A 9702-nucleotide genomic window follows, 5' to 3' on the forward strand; every position below is an offset into this window, starting at 1 on the left:
AGGTTACTCCCAGAGAAATGAAAAACAAGATGCCCAAGGGCATGAAGATCCAGCATTAAAAGTTTTGCTTCTAATTAAGAGTGATATCGTTTGCTTACTCATCAATTTTAATTTACAAGCTTTTTTATATTGAATTGGCACGGATGTGGAGCAAGATTGGTCAGTCAGAAAGAGGAAGAGAAAAATGTTTTTTGCTTATATCAGCACATTTATATTATTGTGTCTGACATGAAACGGGAACACTTATTTATGTAAAAATAAACTTTTGAAAAATCTTCATATCTTAAGGCTCTAAAGGGAGCAAAAACAAATGATGAAAAGTAAAATTAAAAAAAAAAACAGCCTCGACAAAATTTCCCTGCAGCCACAGCGGCTGCAGCCTCAGCAGCATCCAAAAAATGCAAAATTTGTACATAAAAATTTCCACAAAAACTGAACTATTTGGAGTTATTGGCTGAAATTTTGTATATACAGTGACTCACTTTCAGATGTAGATCATAATTCAGTAAGTGTTTTTCCCGAAATGAGGTTATTTCAAGACGGTGTCTGTCTGACAGGGTGGCACCGATAAGCCCTTCGACCGTTTTAGACTAAAATGGCTTGATTTTCATGAATAAATGTATCTAAAATGTCCTTATTGTATATTTTCTTTTAAGAAGATTAAAATCATTATGATATTCTTAAATTGTGTACAAAATTTGAGCTTTTTAGCTCAATTTTACCAGGAGAAACAGGCAAAAGAAACTTGAAAAATCAGACAAAACCGTGATACAAGCTGCAACGTGGAGAATGCTCAAAACGCCTCGCAACAGCTTTTTCAAAACAGTAGATTTGAGCCCGGCTCGAAAGCTATTTGTCAGTGATTCTGAGCCCGGCACACTAACCCGGCATATGTGCTACCAAGCCGCTGCAAAAATTTGAAATTACAAACTCCTACCCCTATATATAGTGTATATACAAAAAATTTACAGTGGGAAATTCCAATTTATCGCTGTCCTTTCTTACTAAACAAAGAACCATCACAGGAAAATATTTTCGATTTCCAATGTTGGAAATTCAATATTTTTGGGTTGGAAATTTTGGTTTTATAATTGAAGGTTGGAAAATTGAACGATTGCCTTAAGCTGATTTGGAAAACGGTAAATTACCCATAGGTTTTGTAGAATAAACCAATGCCCTTGAAAAATCAAGTGAAAAAAAAAAAACATGTAGAAATGACAATTTTCCAAGGCTGGTTGGAAAACATGACTTTTTGGGTGGGAAATTTTTATTTTCCAAACAGTTTGGGGATTAAAAAAAAGGTCAAAAATCAATGTGAAAATACATATTTTTGTAAATTTGATACCTCGGGTTGAAAAACTATACTTTTTGGGTTGTTAATTTGTGTTTCTCCCAAACTGTTTGGAAAACGTTAAAAATCCATGTGGAAATTATATTTTTCTAAGATTGGGACCCTTTCTTGGAAAACTAGACTTTTTGGGTTGGAAATTTGTGTTTCTCCCAAACAGTTTGGAAAACGTTAAAAATCCATGTGGATATTACATTTTTGTGAAATTTAGATGTGTTTCTCCAAACAGTTTGGAAAACGTTAAAAATCCATGTGGAAATTACTTTTTTGTGAAATTGAAACTCTTTCGATTGCAAAACTAGACTTTTTGGGTTGGAAATTTGTGTTTCTCCTAAACAGTTTGGAAAACGTTAAAAATCCATGTGGATATTACATTTTTTTAAATTGAGACTCCTCCTTGCAAAACTAGACTTTTGGGGTTGGAAATTTGTGTTTCTCCTAAACAGTGTTGGAAACGTTAATAAAAGTCCATGTGGAAATTACGTTTTTGTAACCATTTTCTGCGCATGTCCTTTGAGAAAACCACAAGCGATTTTTCGCTCAAAACTGTTTTGCTGTAAATCTAACCTAGATATTAGGTTATAATGTGAGCAGTCAAGCTGTAAGTTTCCGTCAGGTGAGGCGTCTCTTCGGAGCGGCCTCGGTCAATCGCAGTGAGTTCGCACAGTGAAGCACATAGGGTACTTGTGTCATAGTTTCAAATGGTGCCCTGCTGAGCTGTGTGAGTGATCTAAGATCAACAACGTATCTGTGCAAACAATAACGATAGATTAACCGGGAGCCATCGAGCCTAGGCTAGCGAGTGACTGTCCACAAATAAAATCCTTGTTTAAGATCTCTTTTTCCACATCTCTGCCATCACTTTTAGGATTTTGGCTTTTTCAACCTGAATATTTGAAAATTCCAACCTTTTTTAGCTTGCATTTTGGTTTTATTCAACCTTGATTTTTGAAAATTCCAAGTTTGTTAAATTTGGATTTTGGCTTTTTTCCAACTGAATTTTAAAATATTCCAAGTTTGTTAAATTTGGATTTTGGCTTTTTTCAACCTGGATTTTTGAAAAATTCCAAGCCATGGAAAATACAAAATTTCCAACCTTGTCCCACATTTCCAGGTTGGATTTTCCATTGGATTTTATCTTTTTTCCAACTAAAAGAAGTTGAAATTTCCAACTTTGGAAATCGAAAATTTTTTCCTGTGCATATTTCGGAACTTGAATTTTCTCTTTAAAGAGTGTGACCAGGACCAGTGAACGAATAAAAAAAATTGATCGGCTGTGTTTTCAGCTGTCGAACTTTGTTGAGCGGAATTTTTTAGTTTTGAGGTCGAATTTGTCGAACATTTCCTGCTTTTCAAACTTAATCGAATCCTCGCAATTTTAGCAATCTTTGAAAAATTTGATTAAAGAATTTAATCAAACTTTTGTCTTTCGATTAAGCTCGACAAAGTTCTATTAGTTTAGTAAGTCGAACTGTTTGATTAATTATATGTCTGGTATGTACTGTAAAACTAACAGAATAAAAAACTGAACAGCGAGACTCCTTTATAAAAGCTCGACAAATATTAAAATTTCACCATAATTTTATCCAGAAAAAGTATCAAAATATGCAACAATACAAATAGAGCCTGATCTAGTCAACCTCTTGCTGTTTGAATAACATGTTTTATCGGATCATGAACATATAAACGACTGGACATCCATCTCTTTTGTCTTTTTGAAGATAACACAGCTAGCTTCGTTGCCGCCTCGTTAAAAGTATAAAATGAAACAATAGATTTTGATGATATACCACTTGGGAATACCTTGCTAACAACAAAACTTCGACAAAAGCCTCTGTTGTTCTACTCTTCTCAAGTCTTTTATCTATATCATAACAAAGATAACAGAGGGAAAATCATCGTCCGCTTGTCAAAACTATTTCTAAATTTTGACTTAAAAGTGTCTAATAGTTTTAGAGAGTGTCACATTCTAATTTCGATATTCTTATTACACAGGCTCAGGCTCACTTTGGCAAGCTATTTTTTTTTCAAGTCATATAAAAACAAAAGCCGCAAAGATGCGGATAAATATTTCCTTTACAAATGTTAAAATAATAATTGATGTTCTCAAAAGATTTCAAAGTGCTTCAAATCTCAGATAACATCAAGCAACACAAGTCCCTAAGAATTTCAAAATTCCATTTATGTTATTGCCAGTATTTACAGGATTATTCATAAGACGACTGTAGGTTCAAAGCTACGGATCACGGAATATATCCAACAATGCAGTAATCAAATTGGCTGGAACTTTAGTTTTCGTTAGGTGGACTTTGAATATATTTTAGTATTATACTAGCGATCACCCGGCGTCGCACCGCCAAGTAGAGTGTTGTTGAACACATCAAAAGACCTGATTATATAACTATTATTTTAAGCGCTGATTTTCAGAAATATTATATAGCCAAAAAGGGCAAATATTTAAAATGAAAGAATGACAAAAAGGAGAATATTTCACAGTAAGAAAACCAAAGAAATTTTATATATTTTCAAAATGAGATGAAATATTTTACATTATACTTTCATATATAAAATATTGTAAAAAATGTAAAAATTTAAAGTAACTTTTGGAGTTTTTTGAAATAATGTACGTGCTAAAAAGTAAAAATCTTTCAAAACAGGGAAACAATTTTATATTTTCCGACAGAATGCAAAAAAAAAAATCTCATATTTACTGTATATACTGGGAAACATTTCATAATCTGAAAGAATGTCGATAGGAAAAAATTCCCCTAGCAGAAGCCATTTTATAATTTCCAAAAGCATGCTGCAAGAGCAAAAAATGTCACATACTTGGAAACAATCAAATTTTCAAAAAAAATGTCAGAAAATAAAATAAATTGTCATGCCAGGAAATCACTTGAGTTTTCTTCATTTTTTAAATGCATGTGAAAGAAAATGTCAACTTCACAACAAAAGTTTTCCACGTTTTAAATGTACATACTGTCAGCTGCTTTAACTTGGGACGATTGGTCGAAACATGGGACTGTTTGATATCTGGTCTGCATTTTCACTAACTTGTTAAATCTCTTTAACAACAAATTTGTTTTGATAACTCCGCCAAGTTTATCAATCATACTTCCTTTCATAACATGTCACGATAACTTTCACTGATAGCGCCGATTGGAGAATTAGAGAACGCCCGCTGCCTAACCACCTATCGCCCCATTGGATTAACAAATAACGCGTGTGTAACTTACTGCGCCAGTGACGTCAAACGCTCCATCGTTTTGCCATTTTTAATACGCCGTTCATTAACTCAAATCAAATGACTTTGGAGGTTCGGTGAAATGGTGGCCAAATTGCCGTCCCATGTTTTGTCAGATAGTCCCAAGTGGGAGCAGTTGACGGTAAGAAAATCTCCAATAATTCACGACAAAAGTTTCCAAGTTTAAAACACAAGTTGCAAAAGATTTCTAAATTCACAACTAAAGTTTTCCACGTTTTAAAATGCACACGGGGAAGAAAATATCCAAGTTCAAGAAAAATGTTAATTGTACATGTGAAAGTGAGGTGATTTCAAATTATTTACATCCATATTCAATGCAATAAACCTTTTAAGAAGTATAACATAACATTTTTCATATTGGGGCTGTGGTGTTCCGGATCCGGTTATCACCTTTAAAATTTGAAATTTATAACCGCAACGAGTTTTCACTAACTGTCACTAACCCGCCCAGCAGTTAATTCATTGTTATAGATAAAAAAAACCAAGGGAAATTCAATCATTAACCAGTCAATTTGTTCCATGTTTAAATTTTTAGCTAAAATCAGTTCATCAACAATTCCCATTGTTGCATTGTCGGCATTGCATTCGTTGGGTGCAAATTTTTTCATATTACAAGTATGGTATGTAATTTTTCAGGTATAACATGGTCAAATTTATTCACAGTCACTTGCCTTCGTACGATTTATGTAAATATACAAACAAAATTGAAGTTAGTTTGTTGTGAAAGTTGATAAAATGTCCTGTTTTTCCAAGACCAAGAGATTGTATCATCTCTCATTCCAGCCAAACTAACAGTCGAATGTAAACGAAACATCAAATCCAGAAAGGAATATTAAGAAAGGTTCACTATCGACCATTTTTTGTGACAATCGTACAAAAATCATGATCCAATTCAACTTATCAAAGCATATAAACCAAAGCAAAGAAAAGTAGTGAAAGAGCAAAGCTGTTGTACATAAGTGTTGTTGGTGTTGTTTATTTTCTGCCATCTTTGCTTTGACAGTTAGAAACAAAGCAGTATGGTCCTATCAACAATACGCTTCTGAAACAGCGGACGTTGCCCGATTGACAAGGAGAATAGAGCGCTGTGCGGATATTTACCACAGACTTTTCTTGAAGAAATGACGTCTTCCGCCTCGAAAAAAGAACATTCTACTGTTTTTACCGCCGGAGCTTGATTTAAAAAGAGACTCATGTACAAACTCATGAAATTGATCAAAACCGAGCGTTAGACTTGGAGAAGGAGAAGGAGAAAAAATACCGTTTTAACAAATATTTCCTATATAGATAGGAAATATTTAATTATTGGAGAGCCAAAAGGGATTCAAAAGTACACACGCAGTTGAAATTCTGCATTTCAGAGTTGAAAATGTTGATATAAAATATATTACAAACTTGTAAAAAAATTCGAAAATAATTCTTTTGTGCATTAAGAGTAATGTTCAAGTTCTGTCAATCTTTTTACCTGAATTATTCAAAGAAATAAAATTATGACGGAATATTGTCGGATTTTTCATATCAATTTTAAAATACAGGCGGCAACGAAGCTCGCTTCAAAGAGACAATAAAAGATAGATCGTTTATAAGTTCATGGTCGGATAAACACCTGAGCACACATTTCGCACACGGTAAGTTATAATTATTCTGATAAAATGCCTGATTCCTCCTAATCATCAAGTAGATAGCAAGAGAGTAGTAAACATTACATAAGAGAATTGCGGAAACCGACCCTTTTTTCTTCGAAATTTTGGAAATCGAGCAAAATTCCTTCGGTATTTTGGAATGCTGAAATTTTTTCGGTATCGGAAATCCATGAATTTTTGCTTCAGAGTTTCGGTATTATAAAGTTTTTATTCCTCATTTTTGGAATTCATACATGAAAAATCAAATTTCATGAAAAATTAGTCAAAACGAGGGATAATACCCTAAAGCATCGGTAACGGAATTGTAAGTATTTTTTTACGGAATCTCGGAAATTTTAGCAAAATTATTCGGTATTTCGGATATCGCAAACCCCGTTCGCCTCCCCATACCTGTCATAATCTGGTTGGTGTTTAAACCTTCATTTTGAACAATAATGAGAAAACATCGATGAAAATATCAAAGCAAAATCATGTAAATAAAACAACTTTCAAAACAGTCTTTTAAAGCTTCTGTGGGTGCAAGTCAGAGATCTCAGGCGCCATTTTGGATTCGGTTCGGAGCAAAAAAACCATGGTTGTAGTAGAATTGATATTCTTTACAGCACGCAGCCTAAGACGACCCAAGCATTCGATCAAATTTTATGCGAATGCCCCCGATTGAATCGCACCAAAGGAGCAACCATGGCACGGACAGGAGTGAGAGGACAGAACAACAGAACAACACGGACTGCGGACAGACAGACACACGGAAACCTCCTCTTGAAAGGCCCCTTTGCAAGCGCGCTGGGCCAATTACAACCTTTTTCTTTCTTTGAAGCGTAATACTTTATCAAAATAATCAGAAACGGAAAGTTATCGTTTTGATTGACAGGTAAACCCGGGGGGTGAGGGCAAAAATGGAAATGGGTGCTGGGCATGTACGGACGGTAGGGCTCGGAAAAATCAGAAATTTTTGAATTATTTTTTTTTTTTTTTATAGCAATATATTATTTTCTATCAAGTTAGTCTCTGCAAAGGTCGGAAAATTCACGATTTTTAGGAAAGTATTTTGATTTCGAGAGAAAAAATTGTAAAAAAGTCTATGCTGACATTTTTTTCAGCAAAAATCAGTCCCTCAAAAAGGCTTGGTTTTTGGAGGTTCCGTCTACAAATATCCTTAATCATCCGCCAACCCTAGTACTCCTTCCCCGGTTTTTTAGGCTGAAATTCAAGCGAAGCTTGTTTATTTTGATTTGGTTTTTAGAAATCTTTTATTCTTTATAAAAATATTTTTTATATTTTTATATTTTTCGCATTTTCATATAGCTTTTAAAAACAAAAGGGAAAATTTTCAAGCAATATCATATATTCATACTAGCTCGTTATAAAAATTCAAGATAGAAAAGTTCGAGGCAAGAACTACAGGGGAGATCATCGGGAGTACATCGACCAGAAATGGCGACCGTGATCAGCGACCACAACTGGTGACAAGATAGAATCGGACTATCGAGTTTACCTACTCTCTCCAGTAGAGAACGTCCAAATCGCTTTCAAATGAACTAATTAAGCACAATAGCTGAAAATTATTCCAGCTCAGAGTACAAAAAAAATTACCTCTGAAGTAACCAGTCATTTTCTTGTATGTAGGCTTTATTACACCGAATTTTTTAATCATGCTGAATAAGATGCCTTTAATAGGAATAGATAGAATTTATCAGTCGGAAAATATTGGGAAGGGCAGTTTTAAAGATATGAGTTTAATAAATTCTTCTATTGTCTTTATGCTGACAAAATGGCTAATTAGGAACAGAAATAGTGATCTGATGATTAAATACAAACACTGGGCGAAATCTTGTCTTTCCATTTTCGAAAGATGTTGAGAAGATCAACTTTCAACAAATTTCCAAAATTTTCGAAAGATGAAGTTTCAAATTTGTTGAAAGATATTGGAAGCTCATCTTTCGATGTCTTTCGACTTTTAGGAAGATGAACTTCTCTATTTTTCCAAGATTTGGAAAGACGAACTTACAAGTTTGTTGAATTTTGTTGAAAATTCATCTTCCAACAGCTTTCTATTTTTCGAAAGACGAACTTCTCTGTATTTCAAAAGTTTTGAAATATGAACTTTCAATTTTTCAAAAAGATGTCGAAAAGTCGTTTATCGACGTCTTTCAACTTTTCGAAAGATGAACTTCTCTGTATTTCAAAAGTTTCGAAATTTGAACTTTCAATTTTTTAAAAAGATGTCTAAAACTCGTATATCGACGTCTTCCAACTTTTCGAAAGGCGAACTTTTACACTTTTACGTTTAATGTTTAATGTTTAATATTTTTAAATACACGCTTTTTTATAGGAACAATTTTAAAAGAACACGAGTTTGCTGATTTTAATGGGTTTTAATAGATTTTAAGCCATTTTAATTTCTTAAGGAAAAAACTAATCGTAAGAACATTTAAGCCTAAAAACCTCGAAAATTAAGAACAGTCCAGACAGCCCTCCCAGCCCTGAGCCAAAATTTTCTGGTTCTTCTTATAAAAAAAGCAAAAATATCGACGTTCGTATTTCGACGTCTTTCAACTTCTCGAAAGATGAACTTCTCTTGGTTTTTCCATGTTGCTGAAAGAAGGACGCGCCAAAACGTTTACGAACCAAAGTCCGCACTGATGATTATCGGGGATCAAAAAGACTATTTGAAGCATAATTTTTGACGTTTAAAACACAAGAAGATACTAAAATATCTAAATTTCTTGTAAAATGAAATAGTTCTAAGTGTATTACATACACAGTTTATGGTTAAATACTATAAATATAATATCCACATCATTGGAAGTATTTTTGCAAACCCCCGGAAAAAAACTTAGATTATTTTCGAATGTTATGATTTATGATTGCCGGCAAAATTTCTTTTTGTAATTTTGAAACTGGAAGCTGTCTGTGGAGTGGAAGGCAGTGTGTGTGTGATGAGGAAGACAGCAAACCAAAGCAAAGCCAAAATGCAGTGCAAATGGAGACTTTATTCTAAAGATATGAAATGGGAATCAAAAGATGCTAAGGTGAGCTCCTTTTTATATATTTCTAATTATCAACCACACTTCAATCATACTTTTTGTGTCCGGTCTGGACACAAAAAGTATGATTGAAGTGTGGTATGTGTCTGTATGACTATACAGACACATAGACATGGCTACACCACAGCTTTTCAAAGCTATGGGCAGTTCCAGTTATAGTCTGTTAACCCCCAGTGGACGATGTGGATTTTCCACAACAATTTACTTTTGAGAAACTTCAGGGTATTAGCCTCCAGGGGAAGGCACTTAGGCAAAATTGGGTATGTTTCGCTGCTGGTGACAGGGTCCCATTTTTAGGCTCCATAGCCATCAGACGGCTGGCCAATTAAGAGAGCTATGCATGTTAGCCTCCACTGATGCAAGTTGCCCAATCTCACGCACGGTATATTCGACAGGTTC

Source organism: Clytia hemisphaerica, unplaced genomic scaffold, assembly GCF_902728285.1.
Source record: "Clytia hemisphaerica strain Z4C2 unplaced genomic scaffold, Clytia hemisphaerica genome assembly, whole genome shotgun sequence".
NCBI lineage: Eukaryota > Metazoa > Cnidaria > Hydrozoa > Leptothecata > Clytiidae > Clytia > Clytia hemisphaerica.